The 21212-nt window shown below is 41.9% G+C and overlaps 1 long non-coding RNA gene across 3 annotated transcripts in view; it reads left to right on the top strand.

Moving 5' to 3' along the window:
* The first annotated feature begins 9644 nt into the window (after positions 1 to 9644).
* Positions 9645 to 21212, top strand: part of LOC123511937 — a 21239-nt gene continuing 9671 nt past the window's right edge. For all 3 annotated transcript variants that reach the window (XR_006676996.1, XR_006676997.1, XR_006676998.1), the window contains exons 1-2: positions 9645 to 9974; positions 16594 to 16742. This is a non-coding gene — a long non-coding RNA (uncharacterized LOC123511937). The remainder of the gene's footprint in view (positions 9975 to 16593; positions 16743 to 21212) is intronic.

Genomic DNA, 21212 nt, shown 5'->3' with positions numbered 1-21212 from the left:
GAAAAGAGGGAGAAAGGAGTTTGTAGTGAGAGGAAGGGAGAGTTCAAAGAAAGAAGACAAGTTTTATGTATTGGGGAAACTGAAATGAAGACATAAAAAGGAGAAGAAAAAGAGAAAAGAGAGAGTGTGACATAAAGAGGAGAAAAAAAGGAGAAAAAGGAGTATGTAGTGAGAGAGGAAGAGAGAGTACAGAGAAGGAAGACAAGCTTTATGTATTGGGGGAAACTGGAATGAAGACATGAAAGGAAAAAAGTGAGAGAAATGAGGGATGAAAAGAGAAGAGAGGGAAGGAAAAGATAAAAAAAAAGATAAACTGTAAAATATAATGGAAAATTAAAATGAAGGAGTAAAGGAAAAGAATAGAAAGAGAAATGAGGAAGAACGACACGACAAATGAAAAGAGGAAGAAGGAAGAAAAAAAAGGGAGTTAATGGTAATAGTAGAATAGAAGAAGGAAGAGGAAGAAGAATAAGAAAAGAGTAAAGAGAACTGTAAAATAGAGAGAGAGAGAGAGAGAGAGAGAGAGAGAGAGAGAGAGAGAGAGAGAAACAAGTTACCAATAAAAAAAATCAACAACAAGAAGAGAAAAAAAAGGAGAAAAAAAGAAAGAAAATGAGAAAAAAAATCACAAATATACAACTAACAAGGACGTGAATAAACAGAGAGAGGGAGAAGGAGGAAGAAGAAAAATAGACACGCGTATGGAATTGTGATGAGGTAGAGAAGGAAGAAGGGAAGGGAGGGGGAAGAAAGGGAAGTAAGGGAGGAAAGGGATGAAGGGGAGGAACCATCAAAGGAGGAAGAAGAGGGGAGGAGAACTTGACTTGGGTAATTTGCCTCGGGATCCTGCACGGGGGAAGGTCGCGAGGGATGAAAGATTGAACATAGCAAGTGACCAGTCTGTGATTGAGAGAGAGAGAGAGAGAGAGAGAGAGAGAGGGAGAGGGAGAGGGAGGGAGAGGAATAGGGAAAGAGGCAGAGATAGGGGAGGATGTGAGCGTTTGACAAGGGAAATTGAGATATGGAGAGAGTGTCTGGGAGAGTGGGAGAGCGTGGACCAGTGTGGACGAGGAAATGAAGAGTAGTGAGAGTAGAGAGAGAGAGAGAGAGAGAGAGAGAGAGAGAGAGAGAGAGAGAGAGAGAGAGAGAGAGAGAGAGAGAGAGTACCTACACAAAACTAAGAAAGAGATGGAGGAGAGTTGTTTGAAAGAAGAACTAGTAGAAAGAAATGGAAAATAAAGACTAGACACAAAAAATAAATAGTAAAAAGAGGGAATTATTTTTGAAAGCGAAGGAAAGGAGAAAGAAAAATGATTGAAAATACCACAAAATAAAATATAAAAAAATATCACCGGATCTCGAAATAAAGAATAAAAAGATAAAAAAAAAGGGAAAAATAATTGGAAAACTCTTATTCTCTTGGCGTCTCATCTGATTGACAGCCTGTGAATTATGACACCTCTGCAAATATTCCTACTTTATTTTACATTTTATTTCCTAGTGAAGATCCGAGGAAGGAGGTGGTGGTGGTGGTGGTGGAAAAAGTGTATAAAGAGGAGAAAAGGAGGAGGAGGAGGAGGAAAAAGCAGATAGAAAAATAAATTAAAAAAATCAAAGAAACATATGAAAAAGAAGGAAAATTGGACAGAGAGAGAGAGAGAGAGAGAGAGAGAGAGAGAGAGAGAGTCAAAACATACAGAAAATTTTGCCTTATTGAGTGCCCTACGTGGTGTTGCGTGAGGCAGTGGTAGTGGTAGTTGTGGTGGTGGTGGTGGTGGTGGTGGTGGCGGGACTAGTGACGGGTGAACATGCTAGTCACCACCACTACGCACCACCTCTATCACCAGTCAAGGAGGAATTATCTGGCTGAACACGTGACCAGCCCGCGCGTGTTCCTCAGCTGTATTTTATGTTAGTGAGTGAATGAGTGAGGTAGGAAGAGGAAGAGGAGGAGGAGGAGGAGGAGGAGGAGGAGGAGGAGGAGAAGGAGGAGGAGGAAAATGAGGGTTTGAGTCAGTGAGAGAGAGAGAGAGAGAGAGGAAAGTTTAGGTAAATGAAGGAAGAAAGTTTAAAGGAAAGAAAGAATAAGAAGGAAAAAAATTGATAGAGATTAAAGAAAAGAAATGAAGAGAGAAAGGAAGAGGGAAGCATTATGATAGAAGAAGGAATAGAGGAAGTTTAGAGGAAAGAAAGGAAGGAAATAAGAAAAACTGAAGAGAAAATAGAACATAGAAAAATATATATAAGGTAGAAGGAAGAAGAGGAAAGCTTTAGAATAGAGGAAAAAAATAGAGAAACGTTTAGAGTAGAAAAAGGAATAAAAGAAGAATAATTGAAGAGAAAACAGAAAAAGAAGGAAAAAATAAACTAGAAGGAAGAGAGAGAGAGGGAAAAAAAATCTCTTCACTTCAATCCATCCTTTCAAACAGTACTTCGTCTAGGTTCTTTTCTCCTCCTCCTCCTCCTCCTCCTCCTCCTCCTCCTCCTCCTCCTCCTCCTCCTCTTCCAGCAGGTACGTAGAGTTCATCGGAAGCATCAGAGCTTGTGTTCTTATCTAAAGTTTGGTGAAAAGTTCTGTTTTTGGGCGTTGTGGTTTTAGGGAGCTGGATTTTCTTGTAGAGAGAGAGAGAGAGAGAGAGAGAGAGAGAGAGAGAGAGAGAGAGAATTATATAGCCAGAACACGGCATCCTTCAACATCCTTAGAATTTTCATAGTATCCTGAAACAAAACGCAAGAATTCTTTATTATAAACGATAGATTACTGAGAGAGAGAGAGAGAGAGAGAGAGAGAGAGAGAGAGAGAGAGAGGTACATATGACATTTTACCTTCATGGAACTTATCTTTTTTTTCAGAGAGAGAGAGAGAGAGAGAGAGAGAGAGAGGTACATTTCTTTTTTTCATTTTTCTCTTTTTTTCTGACATTTTTTCCGCTTTTTTTTCCTACCTGTCTCTTGATCTCTTTGCGTGCCTGGAATATACACAAGCGTTGCCTCGTTGGTATGGGTGATTTCAAAGCGATTTTCCAGCTTCCACGAGTTTGCCGGCGCTCAAGCACGCCACTGAAATGATTGTATCTCTTAAACATGACAGCAGTGATAAAAGAAAGTCTGAAAATGTGCAGACTTTCCAAAACGTATCAGTAGTGAGATAAGGATGGATAAAATGAAGAAATGGGGGAAAATATGAGAAAATGTACAAAAACAGTGAGATAAAGATGAAGATAGAGAAGAAACTGGGAAAATATGATGAAATATGCAAAAAACGGTAAGATAAGGATGAGAAATAAAGAAGAAACGGGAGAAATATGAAAAAAATATGTTAAAACACTTGAACTTTCTTTTCCAACACACTAGAGGTGAAGAACGGAGTGAAAATGAAAAGGAAAAAGAAAGAAATTTGAATGAAAACTGAAAAAATGAGGAAGTAAATTGATTGTAAATGAAATCAAGGAAGGAAGAAACTTGAGTGAAAATGAAGATGGAAGAAAATTAAGTGAAAATGAAAAGAAGGAAGGAAGAAAATTGAATGAAAATGAAAAGACGAAAGGAAATGAATTGAGTGAAAACTAGAAGAAGGAAGGCAAAATTTAAATGAAAATGAAAAGAAAGAAAATTGAGTGAACATGAAAAGAAAAAAAGAGGAAAACTTGGATGAAAATGAAAAGAAGGAAGGGAGAATAGTGTCGGTTTCCAGAAGCGTGATAAAACTGATCGTGTCACAAGAAAATAGAAAAAAGAAGAATACACACACACACACACACACACACACACACACACACACACACACACACACACACACACACACACACGACATTGAAAAGCTATATAAAAAAAAACTGAGAGAGAGAGAGAGAGAGAGAGAGAGAGAGAGAGAGAGCAAGGGGTAGGATAATAATAGTTTTCAAAAGTCACCCCGTCGCCACACTGAGTTTCTTCTGATCACGGTTTTCAGCGGCGTCTTTCACCTCCACGCGTCACGGAGACACCTCGGCCTTTTATTGTGCAGAGAGCCAACTGGGAACGCCGCGACAACAGAGGGACTGGGCACGAAGAGGTGACACACACACACACACACACACACACACACACACACACACACACACACAGAGAGAGAGAGAGAGAGAGAGAGAGAGAATGTGTCGGGGAGGTTTGAGGGAGAGGGATGTAAAAAATGCAATGACACGTTAGAGAAAAATATGAAAATGAGAGAACTGAACACAATAGCGTTTACACACACACACACACACACACACACACACACACACACACACACACACACACACACACACACACACACACACACACACACGAGAAGAAAAAATGCAATGATAGGTTACAGGAAAGGTGAAAATGAAGGAAGATTATAATAAGAAAGAACAAGCACACACACACACACACACACACACACACACACACACACACACACACACACACACACACACACACACACACACACACACACACACACACACACACATTTGATCCATCTTTTCTTGTATAATCGTTTTGTTTTATCTTTTTAATTTTTTTTTCATGTATTTATTTTTATTTGGTCATGAGTTTCTGCACATGCTTTGGATTATTCATTTCTATTCATTTATTCATTTGGTTATTGGGTTATTGTTGTTTTATGTATTTATCTGTTTATTTGTTAATGTAATTGTTAAAAGTTTGGGTAAATAGGAGTGTGTGTGTGTGTGTGTGTGTGTGTGTGTGTGTGTGTGTGTGTGTGTCTGTCTGTGTATGTGTCTGCCATTTCCTCGATTTCAAACCTCTCTCTCTCTCTCTCTCTCTCTCTCTCTCTCTCTCTCTCTCTCTCTCTCTCTCTCTCTCTCTCTCTGCAGTATATCAAAAGACTCTTATTTCAGTCACACGAGTCTTTAATGGCAGTCTGATGGTTCCAGTGACAGATTAATATGATTTCTACTTTATGAACATCCAAAAGACTCTTAACAGCCAAGGTAGTGATTTCTGTGGCCTTTCAAAAATAGTGGCCACATCATCTCTATTTTTTTAACTGCTGTTGTCATCACGCCGAATCCGACCGACAGAGAGAGAGAGAGAGAGAGAGAGAGAGAGAGAGAGAGAGAGAGAGAGAGAGAGAGAGAGAGAGAGAGAGAGAAACCTTGTTCTTTTTTTTTCTAGTGGCTGTCAACACTTCTCTTCCTCCTCCTCCTCCTCCTCCTCCTCCTCCTCCTCCTCCTCCTCCTCCTCCTCCTCCTCCTCCTCCTCCTTTCGACTTCTTCCTTTGCCCATTTGTGTTTCTCTTCATTATTTCAAGACATCATAATCTCTCTCTCTCTCTCTCTCTCTCTCTCTCTCTCTCTCTCTCTCTCTCTCTCTCTCTCTCTCTCTCTCGTCCTCCTCTGTCAGTAATAATAGTCGTAATATCAGTAATAGCAGTAGTAGTATAAGTAGAAGGAGGAGGAGGAGGAGGAGGAGGAGGAGGAGGGAAGAACCGTCTCACATTACAACTATATTCTCATATTACGAACACACACACACACACACACAGAGAGAGAGAGAGAGAGAGAGAGAGAGAGAGAGAGAGAGAGAGAGAGAGAGACCAGAATACTAAAGAAGATGGTATACTTTAAGCTCTCTTTGTAAACCTTGTCTCTCGTTGTCTGTGTGAAAATAAAGGCGAGGAAATACTAGAAGCACAAAGGAACACAAATGAAGGAAGGAAAGAAAAAAATAGAATAAAAAAGGAAAGGAAGACAGGAACTAAGAAAGAAGGAAGTAGATAGAATATAAAAGAAGGTGAAGAAGATACAGGACAAGAACAGTGGGAATGATAAAAAAAAGATAGTGATGACTGGAGAGAGAGAGAGAGAGAGAGAGAGAGAGAGAGAGAGAGAGAGAGAGAGAGAGAGAGAAAGGTAATTTCCATGCAAAGCTCACCACCATGACCTCCCAAAGTGTGTCGAGGGAAACATCCAATCACAGGAAAGAACAGAACGCTTCAAGACAGAAACACACACACACACACACACACACACACACACACACACACACACACACACACACACACACACAGACAGGTAGATAAATAGAGAGAAAGAGAAGTGGGGAGAGATATGACAGATAGACACACACACACACACACACACACACACACACACACACACACACACACACACACACACACACACACACACACACACACACACACACACACGTACAATCTTTTTCCTTTTACCCAACCTTTTATAACTTAACTAACTGACTGACTGAGTGAGTGACTGACTAACTGACTGACTAGCTACCAAACAAACTAATTATATTCCTAACTGGTTGACTGACTGGCGATCTCAGTGTACTAGACTAATGGAACAGAGCAAAGCCGCTGTTTGAGTTGAAATTAACAAGCATAATCTCGTGTAAGCAGGGATGAGGGCAGGAGGGCACAGTGAGGGAGCCAGGGCTGCTGTGGGGGCGCGCCAGGTGAGCCAAGGTGTATCCAATTAGAGGCAGAGTACAGGTGTTTCCTTAATATATATGCATCATCATCAGAGAGAGAGAGAGAGAGAGATGTATGTGTTATAATGGAGAAATTGGTATGTAAGAGGAGAAAAAAGGAGAAACAAGAAATATATTGCTACTTCCTTCATTTCAATACGAAAGACCACAAAGGAATACAAAGGATGAAGAGGAAGAAAAAGGAGGAAAAGGAAGAGGAGAAGGAGGAAGAAGAAGAAAAAAGGAGGAAAATGAAGAAGAAGAAAGGAAGAAGAAAAGGTAGCTATGCCTGTTGAAATTATATGTTTTCTAAATTCTCGTTGCTTGGTCATCTTGTTAACACACACACACACACACACACACACACACACACACACACACACACACACACACACACACACACACACACACACACACACACACACACACACACACTAAATTCCAAGCTTCGCCCAGATAACGTGATTGTCATGGCTGAAGAGGGCTGTGTGTGTGTGTGTGTGTGTGTGTGTGTGTGCATATGTGTGGATGTAGATTCACTTACTGTATCTATAGACATGTGTTCGCCTTCCACACACACACACACACACACACACACACACACACACACACACACACACACACACACACACACACAACTAAGACCGGAGAGAAACGAAGCACAAAAATAATCACTACAAATTAGAAAATAAAGAAGAGCACACATGATCATCTCTCTCTCTCTCTCTCTCTCTCTCTCTCTCTCTCTCTGGGGGTTTGAAGGGTCTGGAATGGACGAGGACAAGATAAGAGCAAACAGAAACGGGAGGCACTGGAACACGAGACGAGGAACACGGCACTGGAACGGGTCTGGAATAGCTTATAGAGGGCACTAAATACTGGAACGTGCCTGGAATACCTTGTAACAGGCACTTAAATACTGGGAATGGGAATCTCTACCATCCAAACGTGGAAATAAGAAATCTCCGGGCAATCACCAAGCTGGAAATTGAAACTGGAAGCAAAGAAGTGAATGGCAACGAGATCCTGGAATGCTGAACACTGGAATGAACCACTGGAATGATGGAATGAGGAGACCAACACCTCACAGAACCACTGGAAAGCTGGAAACGAACCTGGAATTTTTTTATTATATATGAAAGGGAAACTGGCGAAGGGCAACAAAATCTTTAAAAAAAATAGCCTACTTTCTTGCCAGTCCTCTTACAGGTCAAGATTCAGCTGAAATAAAGGAGAAATGTCTTGAAATTAAGTAAAAATCAAGTTAAAAGCTGGAAAATATTACTTAAATATCTGGAACGTAAATTAACAAGGCAAATTTGACATGAAAATAAAAAATAAAACAAGGGAAACGAAATGAAAAGGAAAAGGAAAACTGGAAAAAAGGATAAAATTTGGAAACTTTACAATAAACACTAAAAAACAAAGGAGGAAAACTGCTAAGAAACCTGAAACAAAAAGATAAGATAAAAAAGAATGACGAACGAACGAGAAAAGACTGAAAAAATAACAAAAATCACAGAAAACAAATAAGAAAACGAGGAATAAAAAGAAAACGAGGAAAAGACTGGAAAAAATAACAAACAAAACAAATAAGGAAAAGAACGAGAAGAAAAAAAAATGAAAAGACTAAAAAAAATAACAAAAAACAACGGAAAACAAATAAGAAAAAGATCGAGAAAGAAACAGAATGAAGAAAAGACTTACTGTAAACAAATAAACATAAAACAACGGAAAAAAAAACAAGAGAAAAAACAAAACGAGAGGAAAATAAAAAATAAAACAAAAACGAAAACAAACAGGAAAAAAACAAGAGAAATAAGAAAACGAAGAAAAAGACTTAAAAAATAACACGAACCACAGAAAACAAAGGACTACAAACGAGAGAGAGAGAGAGAGAGAGAGAGAGAGAGCAACAAGATGGAGCTGGAAACGTGGGAACGGAGTAGACTAGGCTAGGCAGTAACGGGAGGGAAGGAGGAATGACACACGGTAGCAAGTCACAAGCGCATCATTCCCCGCTGGAGCCAGACCCAGCTGGGGAACCATCACTTAGGAACAAGGCCGTTTATTCCAGAGACACGGGAGGGCACAGTGAAGGCAATGATAAAACAAGCTATTCCCAAGAGAGAGAGAGAGAGAGAGAGAGAGAGAGACGGTGGGAGAGAAGGGAGAGGATAGTGTAATGCAGTAAAAGACTTAAGAAAAAGCCAAGTGAAAAGGAAATATAAGGAAAATTTGATGTAGAATGATACGAGAGAGAGAGAGAGAGAGAGAGAGAGAGAGAGAGAGAGAGAGAGAGAGAGAGAGAGAGAGAGAGAGAGAGAGAGAGTAAAAGTAAGAATAATGTACTAGAAAATAAGAAAGGAAACAGGAGCGCAAAATCAAGAATAATGAAGTTCAGAAACTCAACCAGAGAGAGAGAGAGAGAGAGAGAGAGAGAGAGAGTCGCATAATGAGACAAGAAATGATGAGAGGAGCACAGCAATATGATGTAATGGCAACACTATGGATCATCACACACACACACACACACGTATATTCTTCTTCTCTCTCTCTCTCTCTCTCTCTCTCTCTCTCTCTCTCTCTCTCTCTCTCTCTCCTTTCCACTTTCCAAAAATAGCGTAGGAGTTTTAAAGCAGCGAATTTGACGAGAGGGAAGGAAGATGTAGAAACGATAGTAGAAGTGAAGAAAGCAGTCATTTTTTATTTATTCACTTATTTTTATGAGGAACGGGACGAGACGCTGAATAAAACAGAATTGCTAAACGGTGAAAAAATATTTATGGAGTGGAAAGCCGATTTATGCGTATTATTTGAGAGTAGTTGGTGTTTTTTTTTTTTTTTGCAGGATTTTATTGTACTAGATGTATAAGGAATTTTTTTTTTTTTAGGTAGTGAGAAGTGTGGAAAGATGAGTTTGTGCGAATTTTAAGAGGATAAAGGAGATGTATTGTGGATTTGATAAGAATAGGTAGGTTTACGTTTTTTATTCGTTTTCTTTCATAACTCCAGGAAAGAGAGAACACTGTAGTAATGTGAGTGACTTCTCTTTTCCGAGGTTTTGCACATAAAAGTTTGGTGGTTAAAAACAAGGGACTACTAGACGGAAGTGCGAACATTTTCTATTTGGTTTATTTTTAGTCCTTGTCACTGTGCGAGAAACAGTCATGTGAACAGTTTTTCTCAGATTTCTTCCCCCTTCTTGTGGGTGTTTACATTAGTAGGGCATTGTGGGTCCTGTGATATTTGTGGTGTCTATAAATCACGTGTCACGGTCTCACGGACGTCCAATGAGAGCCCGCCGGTAGCCGGTAGTTAGTTCAATGACGTATCACGGCAAAACCAATCACGGGCGCTGGACTGTAGGACGTCCAATGGGAGCCCGCCATGCTGGGAGGTATTCTATTGTTGCATTTGTTTCTACTGAGAGAGGTGAGCCTGACCACGGCTCTTCCTTCTATTTGCTAAGCTGCTTTTATTGTGGACGCCCGTCACCCACTCCTCTGACTGTGAGTCCAGCTTCATTTTAGTTCTATACTTGCTACACCCTAAATGCAGGAGACTTCTTCCACTTGTGTGCATCAAGGGTTGATTTTCTTTCCAAAATTGTAACGCTAGACATTTTTTGTGATTTCCTTGAAGGGACGCAGTGACCCGGCGCACGGGAGGGTGGTTGCCAAGGAATATACAAGGGTGGCTGCTGTGGTGAGCCTTGTTGTTGTTATTGATGGTGAGCAGCGGTGCTAGTGCTACTATATTACATAAAAGTGTAAGATGAGGGTTAATGTTTACTATCGGTCCTTGTCAGTGGCGCTTGACACGGCTGGTAGTGGTAGTACACTCGCTGTACTGTTCTTCATGATTTTTTTCTTTTTTTGTGCTCGGCTGTTACTGCTTAATATTGATGCTTTTTGAAATCCAACACATTGCGCCAAAACACCGAGATAGATTAGGTTTGTTAGTTTAGTTCCAGCGTTAACTTAGATGTATGTTTTGTTTTTGTGGCCCGAGATACTTAATACACAATTTCTTATGCCCTCGAAAAAATCTAAGACAAACAGCCATATTACATAAATAGATAAATAATAGGATAACAAAGGGCCACCAGGGCCCATCTAGGTATTAGGCAAATGAAGATTGTCTTGTAAATGTTTGGTTTGGTTACTAACGGAAGGATGAGTCCTGGGGCACGCACTCCCCGGCCAGGCTGTAATGTTTGGGTTTTCACTATATGTAGCAGATACAGACACAAATACAACAAATCGCTGGTAAATTTTTGCATAAAATGTCACTATTTCCCCGTAGACTCAAGATCACCCGGCTTGGTGTTCTTGGGGAGGGTATTGGTGATGATTGGGAGGAAGGACTTGTGATTATTTACCCTTATGTGAGGAGGAGGATAAGAAGCTACAAGAAAAATTAGCCCCGCACCGCACACTGGTTCACCTCTGTGTGTTTGCTGTGTGTAGCCTACCTGTCGAAGTCATGTGTACATTAGCTTCTTAAAAACCTGTGTATTTGTCTGTGTCTATGTGTAGGTGTGTCAGTGTGTCGGGTAAATATTTGCATGAGGTCCTTTCTTTTGCCAAATAAGGTCGTTTGTCTCCTTAGACTTCTTTGAAAATGCAAAATTTGGTGTTTTGGTATAGCCGACCAACTAAACCCAAGCAAACTTAATTTAAACTAACCTAACTTTAGCCGAAGCCTGTGTGTGTGTGTGTGTGTATTTACCTAATTGTATTTACCTAATTGTAACATATGGGAAAGGAGCTATGCTCGTACTGTCCCGTCTCCATATCTACTAATGTCCAGCTTTTTCTTAAAATCATGAATATTCCTTGCGTTGACCACTTCCACGTCTAAACTATTCCATGCTTTCACCCTTCTATGAGGGAAGCTATATTTTTTCACATCTCTCCTATAAGTGGCCATTTTTAGTTTTTTCCCATGCCCTCTCGACACTCTTTCATTCCACATACACAGATCTTCCCTATCCATTTTTCCATGCCAATCATCTCTGTATATTGCTATCAGGTCTCCCCTTTCTCTTCTGTTTTCCAGGGTCGGAAGTTGCATTCTGTTCAGTCTGTCTTCATAAGTCAAATCTCTTAAGTCAGGCACCATTTTTGTTGCAGCCCTCTGTACTTTCTCTAGTTTCCTTATGTGTTTCTTTAAGTTCGGAGCCCACTGTATTGTTGCATATTCAAGCCTTGGTCTTATCATTGCAGTAATTATTTTCTTCATCATTTCTTCATCTAAATATACGAACGCCACTCTTATGTTCCTCAATAAGTTCAATACTTCTCCAATTATTTTGTTTATATGTCTCTCTGGCGATAGGTCATTGGTAATTGTCACCCCAAGGTCTTTTTCTTCATGACTGGTTTTTATGTCTTCATTTTCTATCTTGTACATACTCCTGATTCTTCTTTCACTCTTGCCAAACTCTAATTTCTTGCATTTTGTCGTGTTGAACTCCATTTGCCATGTACAGCTCCATTTCCATATTCTGTCCAAGTCTTCCTGGAGTAGTTCGCAATCTTTGTCACATCTCACTTTTCTTAACAATTTTGCATCGTCTGCAAATAGGCTCACATAACTGGACACCCCATCCACCATGTCATTTATGTAGACCGCAAACATTACTGGTGCCAACACTGATCCCTGTGGGACTCCACTCTCCACCAAGCCCCATTCTGATGGTCTGTCCTTAATTATTGTTCTCATTTCTCTTCCTACCAAAAGTCTTCCATCCATTTTAGTAAACTGCCATGCACTCCTCCTACCATTTCAAGTTTCCAGATCAGTCTCCGGTGTGGTACCTTATCAAAGGCCTTTTTTAAATCCAGATATATTCCATCAGCCCAACCATCTCTTTCCTGTATTACATCTATCACCCTCGAATAGTAACATATCAGGTTTGTCGTGCATGAACGCCCTTTTCTAAAACCAAATTGACACTCACAAAGTATGTCATTTTTCTCCAAGAAGTCTGTCCATCTATTCTTCACCACCCTCTCACACATCTTAGCTACCACACTTGTAAGTGACACTGGTCTATAGTTCAATGGGTCTCTCTTGTTACCTGATTTATAAATTGGGACAATGTTAGCTCTTTTCCAGTCTTGGGGCACTACACCTTCCCTTAATGAGGCATCAATTACTTCACAAACTTTTTCTGCCAGTTGCTCCCTGCATTCTCTTAAAATCCATCCTGATACCCCATCAGGTCCCACAGCTTTTCTCACTTGTGTGTGTGTGTGTGTGTGTGTGTTTACCTATTTGTATTTACCTATTTGTGTATTACAGGGCCCGAGCTAAGCTCTCTGTGTCCTGTCTCCTTGTCCATTCCTGTCATATCTCTTTCATCTGATTGACACACACCACGTCAACAACATCACTGCTCAGTTTATTCCACTTATCAATGCTACGATGCGGGAAACTGTATTTTCTCACGTCATTTAGACAGATGTCTTTTATTAGCTTTTTTCCATGTCCTCGGAGATGATTACTTGTGGTCACCTTTATCAACTCTCTGTCCAGTATGTCAATCTTGTTCACCAATTTATACATAGTTATCATGTCTCCTCTTGTTCTTCTCTCTTCTAATGTGGTCAGCCCCAGCTTCCTCAGTCTTTCCTCATAGTCTAACTCCCTGAGTCCTGGTACCATCCTTGTTGCCAGCCTCTGTACCCTTTTTACCTTCACATTTTTCTTCATATGTGGTGCCCAGACACAAGCTGCATATTCTAACTGGGGTCTTATTAAGGTACATAATATCTTCCTCATCATTCCTTCATCTAGGTAGTGGAACGCAAGGCCAATATTTTGAAGCATTGTTAATGTGTTTCTCCGGTGACAAAGTGTTTTGCACGGTTACTCGTAAGTCTTTCTCCTCATTGGTCTCTTTAATTTTCTCATCACCCAGTCTGTAATCCCAGTTTGGTCTGTATCTACTTCTTCCCATTTTCATAACATGGGTCTTGTCTATATTAAATTCCATCTGCCACTTCTTACTCCATTCATATATTTTATCAAGATCTTCCTGTAACTTGTTACAATCTTCCACATTCTTTACTCTCCTCATAATTTTAGTATCATCTGCAAACATGTTCATGTAACTGTCAATTCCTACTGGCATATCATTAACATAACTAAAAAACATGATGGGACCAAGCACTGACCTTTGTGGAACTCCACTGGTTACCTTCTTCCACTCGGACTTCCTTCCTCTCACCACTGTTCTCATTTCTCTTCCCAATAAGTAATTTTCCATCCATTTTGCTAGTTTATCATTTACTCCAATCTTCTTTAGTTTCCACATCAGTCTATTGTGTGGTACTTTATCAAAGGCCTTTCTCAAGTCCAGGTAGATAGCATCCACCCATCCCTCTCTATGTTGTAGTATGTCAGTCACTCGTGAATAAAAACATAATAAATTGGATACGCATGATCTTCCTTTTCTGAAACCAAACTGTCTTTCACTCAGAATGTTTTCACTTTCTAGATACTCACTCCACTTAGCTTTAATTACTTCTTCACATACCTTGCACAATATACTAGTCAACGATACTGGTCTATAATTTAGTGGTTCCATTCTACTACCATTCTTATATATAGGCACAATGTCAGCTCTTTTCCACTCTTTCGGGACTAATCCTGTTCGTATGGAGGTTTCCACAATATCAAATACGGGGTTCAACAATTGATCCTTACATTCATTTAGCAACCTCCCAGATATGCCATCAGGCCCCATTGATTTATTAATATCCAGATTGCTTATAATTTTCCTTACATCTTCCTTAGTAACCATGATGTCCTGCATTTGCTTTATTTCCGTAGGCCTTCCTCCCATAAAATGCTCCTCCTTTGTAAACACTTTGCAAAAGTTGTCGTTCAAAATTTCAGCTATATCTCCAGCATCCTCATATACTTCTTCCCATTTTTACCTTTTCTATTGCCTCCCTTATATTTAGTTTTCCATTTATGAATTTGTAAAACATTTTGGGTCACTATCACAGTTTTCCACCACCCTCTGTTCATATTCCTTCTGTGCTGTTCTCCTTACTTCAACATATCTATTCCTTGCTGTTTTGTAAACTTCTCTTGATAATACATCACTGTTTTTCTTAAGTTTCTTCCATGCCTTTTCTTTGTTCTTTTTTGCTTCTTCACAATTTCTATTAAACCACTGTTTATTATTTAAAGTCCTCTTTCTGTAATATGGCACAAACTTTTTCACAGCAGAGTTATACAAATCCATAAATTTATCGTATTTCAATTGCATATCCCTTTCCTGGTATACCACGGACCAGTCAATTTCATTAAAGAACTCCCTTATATGGTTATAATTTTCCCTAATATAATTTAATTTTTCCTCCCTGCATTCCACAATCTTATTCGTGCTTAATTCCGTATCCAGCTTAAAGCTTAGGACATCATGATCGCTTCTCCCCAAAGGACATTTATGTTCAATTTCCTCTTTTAGAGATGCCCTGGTAAATACCAAATCCAACCTTGCTGCAACATCTTGTCCCCTGCACCTTGTTGGTGATCTCACCCACTGTGTCAAGTTATTTGTTGCTACCTTTAACAATTCTTCTGCCCACTCACCACCGTTCACCACTTCGTAGTCTTCCCACACTATTTCTTTACAATTATAGTCTCCAACTATCATCACTCTATCCTTTCTGATGAGTTCTTGCTTCATTCTGTCTAGAGTATTTCTCATCACCATTTGGTACTGTTCATATTCCCAAGCACTGGTTCTGGGTGGTATGTATACTGTTATAATATTAATGTCCCTCTTGCCATCTGTTATAAGCATACTTATCACTTCCTCATTTCTCTTACTATAGTTCACCTCCTTCACTATCAGATCTTCCTTAGTAAGAACCATTATACCACCACCTCCTTTATTTTTCTATCATTTCTCCATACTTTGTAGCATTTTACAACAAACCAGTCTAGCTTTATTTCGGGCCTTAGCTTTGTTTCCACCACACACATTATGTCCGGTTCGTTATTTCTTAGGTAATCCATACATTCTAGCCTCTTAGACAGAAATCCATCTATATTCATGTAAGTCACTTGTATTCCATTCCTAGTCTCTTTCTTCCATGTAATGTCTATTCTGCCTATTTTATCCACCACTTCTTTAGCCTCCCATTTCTCATCCTCCAAAAAATCTTGGTCTTTTCCTCCTCTGTTCTTTCATCATTCCTCTCTTTCACTTCAGTTACAAGCTCTTTCATTTTCATTCGCTCATCCTGTGACATATTTCTTCTTATGTAAATTGTTTTGGTTTCCTCAGAGTCCTTAAGTTTCCAAGCCCTCCTCAACAAGGCCTCAGCTGCCACCTGAGACTTTAATTTCAATTTTAATGGTCTATTCTTGCCTTCCTCAAAAGCTCCCAATCTCACACTTTCTTCTACCTCAGCATATAGGTCCTCTTCCTCCACAGAGATCTTATTCAGTAAAGACTTAATCCTGTCATTTTCCTTATCCCTCCTATCCTGCCAGTTTCTGTTAGTTTTTCTCCCTCAATTCTGTTATGATCACACATTTTTTCTTTTCAGCAATATCTCTCACCACATACTCATTTTCCTTTAGTGCCTTTACTATTTCACTCTGTGTAATCACTTTATTTTCCTCTTCCTGCTTTTTCACTATCTCCCTAAAGGACCTTTGTACCTCCTGATGTTCATGGTTCACTTCTTTCATCCTGGCATCAATTAGATTAAGGCATTCCTCCTTCCTCAAGTCCCCTTCGGATATTTTCATCTCCATTTCTAGGAGTTTAGCCTTCATCTCTTCACATTGTTTCCTTTGTTGTTGGTTTTCTTTCTCCATCTCTACTGTTTCCTTCAATAGCTCTTTATTCGCTATCGTTAACAAATAGATCTGTGTGTGTGTGTGTGTCCATGTCCATGTATTTATTTATGCATTGAATCACTCGCATAATGTCTCTGTGTAAGTCAACTTGAGTGGGCTTTTCTTTCTTTTATTCTTTTCTGAAATGTTTTGTCTCTCTTTGATTGGTGTCCCTCATCCCCCAACCCTCACCCCAATAAAGAAATAGGGAAAAGTAAATAAAAGTACATGAGAACAAAACTGCTTTAATTGCAGCATGCACTGATTGGACTTGGGAGATGACAACGGCCACAGTTCTCCTCAGCAATCCCCATGGAGGACGGCAACACTCCCTTCCCTGCTCCCACACTGCTGCCGATCCTGGTGGTGGTGAGCTGGACTCCCTCCCTACCCTCATGACTTGGGTGAGTAGGACAGTTGAAACCAGAGAGAGAGAGAGAGGTAGTTGCAAGAATTCATCAGGCCTACAGATGGCTACAGGTTTTCATGAGAGAGAGAGAGAGAGATGTAGAAGGTTTGTACTGTAGATTTAAATGATGAGTGAAAGATTTGCACTGTTGTCACCACCTTTTCTGCCCCCAGATGGGAACCGCCTTGTCGTGGTGGGGGGGCTTGCGTGCCCCTGTGACCTGGCGAGCTAGGCTAGAGGGGGCTTAGTCCCCTGCTCTGCCCTTTCGAGGGGGAGAGGGCTACCCATGCTAGTACGGTCGCCAGTGAGGGGCCAGACTAAATGGTTCCTACGTAGGCTGCCAGTGGACCAGCGGAGCCACCCGCTGGAGGGATCGCCCAATAGGGGCTGTCCTGTGCTGGATGGTTGGGTGTCCAGGCTGGGATGCTTTGGGAGGGGGGTCTCAGCTCTGTCGTGGACAAACATTCGTATCATGTGGGGCCTTTTTAAAACGACTGGTCCGCATGGGGACGAGGTACCCGTCCACGGCAGCCAGCGCTTCCTCCCATTGTAGTCCCAGTAGGTGGTTTCCTTGCCCCTGGAGCCAATTTTTTGTGTAGCTGTTTTTTATGGGAAAACACAAAAAACATTCAGGTTCTCGTGAGGTGGCTGACCTGGCCCACGAGACGTCATCTTCAGGTCTGAGTAAGGAGGAGGATTCCCCTCCACAAGGGCCTCCCACAGCAGTCTCCTGTTCTGGAAGTTCTTTTGAGGGATGCATTTCTGCTGCATATGATTCTCTTGTAATGGTAAATGTTAATCCATCATTTTCCTATCATGCCTTGCACTCACTTCTCAAGGCGTATGGTACGGTTGTTCGCATTCGACTGGTTTATGATAAGGACTTTCCTTCTAACCGATGCTATGTAACGTTTATGTCATGTGATGAAGCTCGTTTAGCTTATGAACATGTAGCATCTCTGCCCTCGCCGGCCATGGCTTTAAAACTGAATTTCTCCAGTCACGTAATATTTCAGACAGTGACATGGATTACATCCCAAATGTTTTTGAAAACTATTTAGAGAATTCAGTTCCAGCAGTCCGCCAGATCCCACCTCCACGTTGGTTTGTGGCGTACTATAGAAATGGGCGTGGAATTTCATCCATGCCTCCCGGTACCTGTCCAAAGAAATCGGCACGATTCCTGAGGGAATCTGAAAAAGTATGGGAAGGGGGTGCTTGTGCGAGCAAAAGATCTTACGCAAGCTAGGATGTTGCAACATCTCCCATGCCCTTCTGACAGCATGTTTGAGACTGTTAAGGCTCATCCCACCTTTAACTATAGCAAAGGTTGTGTTTATAGCCAAGACCTCTATGAATTCCCAGAAGAGGAAATACTAGCAATGTGCCCTAGCTCAGTACAAAAGGTGACTAAGATGAGGAACTCCTCCAACATGGTCCTTCTCACTTTTTGGGTCCACCCTTCCTGACCGTGTTAATATCGGTCCTATCAACCTTAGGGTGAGGCACTTTGTTTCTCGCCCTCTTCAGTGCTTCTCATGCTATGGGTACGGTCACGGGAAAAGCTCGTGTAAGGAAGCTTCCCGATGTGGTAATTGCTCTGCACTCGACTCGCATTCAGAGGAGCATTGCAATGGTGCAGCTTATTGTTTTCATTGTCGTGATGCTCACCAGGTACGTTCCAGGCAATGCCCCAGGTATCGCCTGGAGCAGGACATTCTACAGCTTGCCAATAGTCAGTTTATCAGCCTCGGTAGCGCCCGCCGTGAACTCCTGTACCGCCAGAAGGATGGTACTGGTGCGACATCCTATGCTTCATTGGCCGCTCGCTCTTCGGCTGAGTCTGCCGGTCCGAAGACAACTCCTCCTGCTACCTCTCGCTCTGTTGGGGCGGGTGGTACTGTTTATCTGGCTAACAGGTTTGCCATTTTGGCTGATGACTCGGTTGAGTCATCTCTTAGAAGTGACGAGAAAATACGGACTTGAACAAAGTTACCCATGTAGTAGATGTCCATTTGCCACCTGTATCTCCTAAGCCTTTCAAGGGTCTAACTAAGCGGCACCGCGGCTCTGCGGAGTCGTTAGATTTAGCTCAGCATAAGCAGTCTAAGTTTTCTCCCGGTGCTTATAATCGTGAGTCCTCCAGGGACCGCTCTGCTAGGGTAGCTCCAGTAGTTTCTGTCCAGCCTTCTGTGACGCCCTCCGTCTCAGATCGGGCTTCTTATGATGAGGACGGTCTGAGCATGGAGACGTCCGATGATATTGTCATAGCCGTCCCTCGTGGACCAACTGTATCGGAAAGTGCAGTCCTGCCTGATCCTCGTCCTCCGAGGACCAGTAAAAGTGATGATAGTTCGCATCACCCACCGATAAGCCGAAAGGCTGAGGTCCAACGACCCGGCACACCTCAATTCCCGGTGTCTTCTCGTCGTTTGATTAGTTCTAGTCAGGTCAGTCACGGGCAGCCTCAAAAGGCTCGCTCGTCCACTGCACCCAAATAGTCGTCTTCAAGCTTCTACAATGGAACTGTAGAGGCCTTCGCGCCTCGTGGGGAACTCCGAGCTTTGCTGTCGGAGTTCTCTCCAGCCTGTGTAGCTCTACAAGAGACTATGATAGGTGATAGTACTTATTCTAGTCCTCCTGGCTATCGTGGTTTTTAACACTCCTTTCCTGACCAGGGCCACCACGGTGGCACAGCTATTCTAGTCCGTCAGGATATACCTGTTATCCCGGTACAACTTAACTCTCCCTTCAGGTGGTTGCTGTTAAGGTCTTTATGGGACGACTGTACACCATCTGCAGTTTATATCTACCTCCTCGGCTTCCTGTCTCCAGGGGTGAGCTTGACGGCCTGGTGCGTCAGCTGACTCCGCCTTTTCTTTGTTGGGAGATTTTAACGGCCGTCACCCGTTGTGGGATGAAGGTGCTAGTAATCCTCGTGGGGTTTTAATCGGTTCTTTTATTGAGGATGAGGGATTGAGATTTTAAATTCTGGGGATGTTACACATTTCCACACTCCTACTGGGACTTTTACAGCTATCGATCTTTCTCTTTGTACATCTAATTCTTTCCTTGATTTTAATTGGCGAGTCCTACCGGATTTACACGGTAGTGACCACTTTCCGATTTTATTGCAATCTGTGAAATCTGAGCCACAGTCCCGGCCACCACGCTGGGTTTTAGACAAGGCAGATTGGCGTCGATTCACAGACCTTAGCTCTTTTATTCGTCCGCTGGCTGACTTTTCTACTTGTGCTGAGGCTGTTGATTATTTTACTGATTTTTTATTTCTTTAGCCCTTCAGACAATCCCTAGGACGTCAGGTCGCTTTACTAAGCGTCCCGTTCCTTGGTGGAACGCAGCATGCACTGCAGCGGTTAAAGAGAAACGGTCAGCTTTCTCCGGCGACATCGTGGGGACCCACAGTGCCTGGAAGCTTTTCGGCGATGCCGAGCTCGGGCCCGCCGCATTTTGAAAGAGGCACAAAGAGCCTCGTGGAAAGCCTATATCTCTTCCATAAACGTCCGCACCCCTCTTACGGATGTCTTCAACAAAGTCCGCCGAATTGCTGGGAAGTATTCTGCTGCTTCCCCACCAATTTTGTTGTCTGCTGGGCGAACGGTGGCAGACCCTAGGAATGTCGCTGACCTCTTTGCGGAGCACTTTGCCAGTGTTTCCCAGAGGCATCCTGCAGCTCCGGGCGCACGTCACCGCCAGAGAATGGAATCTCTCGGCATAAACTTTTCTTCCGCTGGAGGGGAGTCTTATAATGTCCCTTTCTCTGCTTCCGAGTTGCGGACCGCTTTGTCCCAGTGTCACGACTCTTCTCCTGGGCCAGATGATATACCTTATGCCTTCTTGCGCCACATGTCTGACACTGCTTTTAACTTTCTTTTAAATCTTTATAATATGATTTGGCATACCGGTGACTTTCCATCTTCTTGGGCTGTGGCAGTGGTTCTCCCATTTCCGAAGCCTGGGAAAGATAATCTCCAGGCTACGAACTACCGTCCTATATCTTTAACGTCCTGTATTTGCAAAGTGTTAGAAAAGATGGTAAATATAAGACTCATGTGGTATTTGGAGAGGGGAAGTACTTGTCACCGGTACAGTACGGCTTCCGAAAGATGAGGTCTACTACTGATGCTCTTTTATCCCTAGAGTCTTCCATTTGTGAGGCCTTCGCTAATCACCACCATCAAGTAACAGTCTTTTTTGACCTGGAGAAGGCCTACGACACGGCTTGGTGTCATGGCATTTTACAGTCTTTGTTTAATTTTGGCCTTCGGGGCCACCTTCCTATTTTTATCCAGCAGTTTTTATCCAGCCGTTTTTTACGGGTTCGAGTTGGGAGTGTTCTCTCCGATGCTACAGCTTTAAATGACGGTGTCCCACAGGGAAGTATTCTTAGTGTTACGCTATTCGCAGTTGCAATAAATGGTGTTATAGATACTCTACCGGATGG

This window comes from Portunus trituberculatus, chromosome 32, assembly GCF_017591435.1.
Source record: "Portunus trituberculatus isolate SZX2019 chromosome 32, ASM1759143v1, whole genome shotgun sequence".
In the NCBI taxonomy this organism is placed as follows: Eukaryota; Metazoa; Arthropoda; class Malacostraca; order Decapoda; family Portunidae; genus Portunus; species Portunus trituberculatus.
This window is presented reverse-complemented; position numbering and strand designations above follow the sequence as displayed.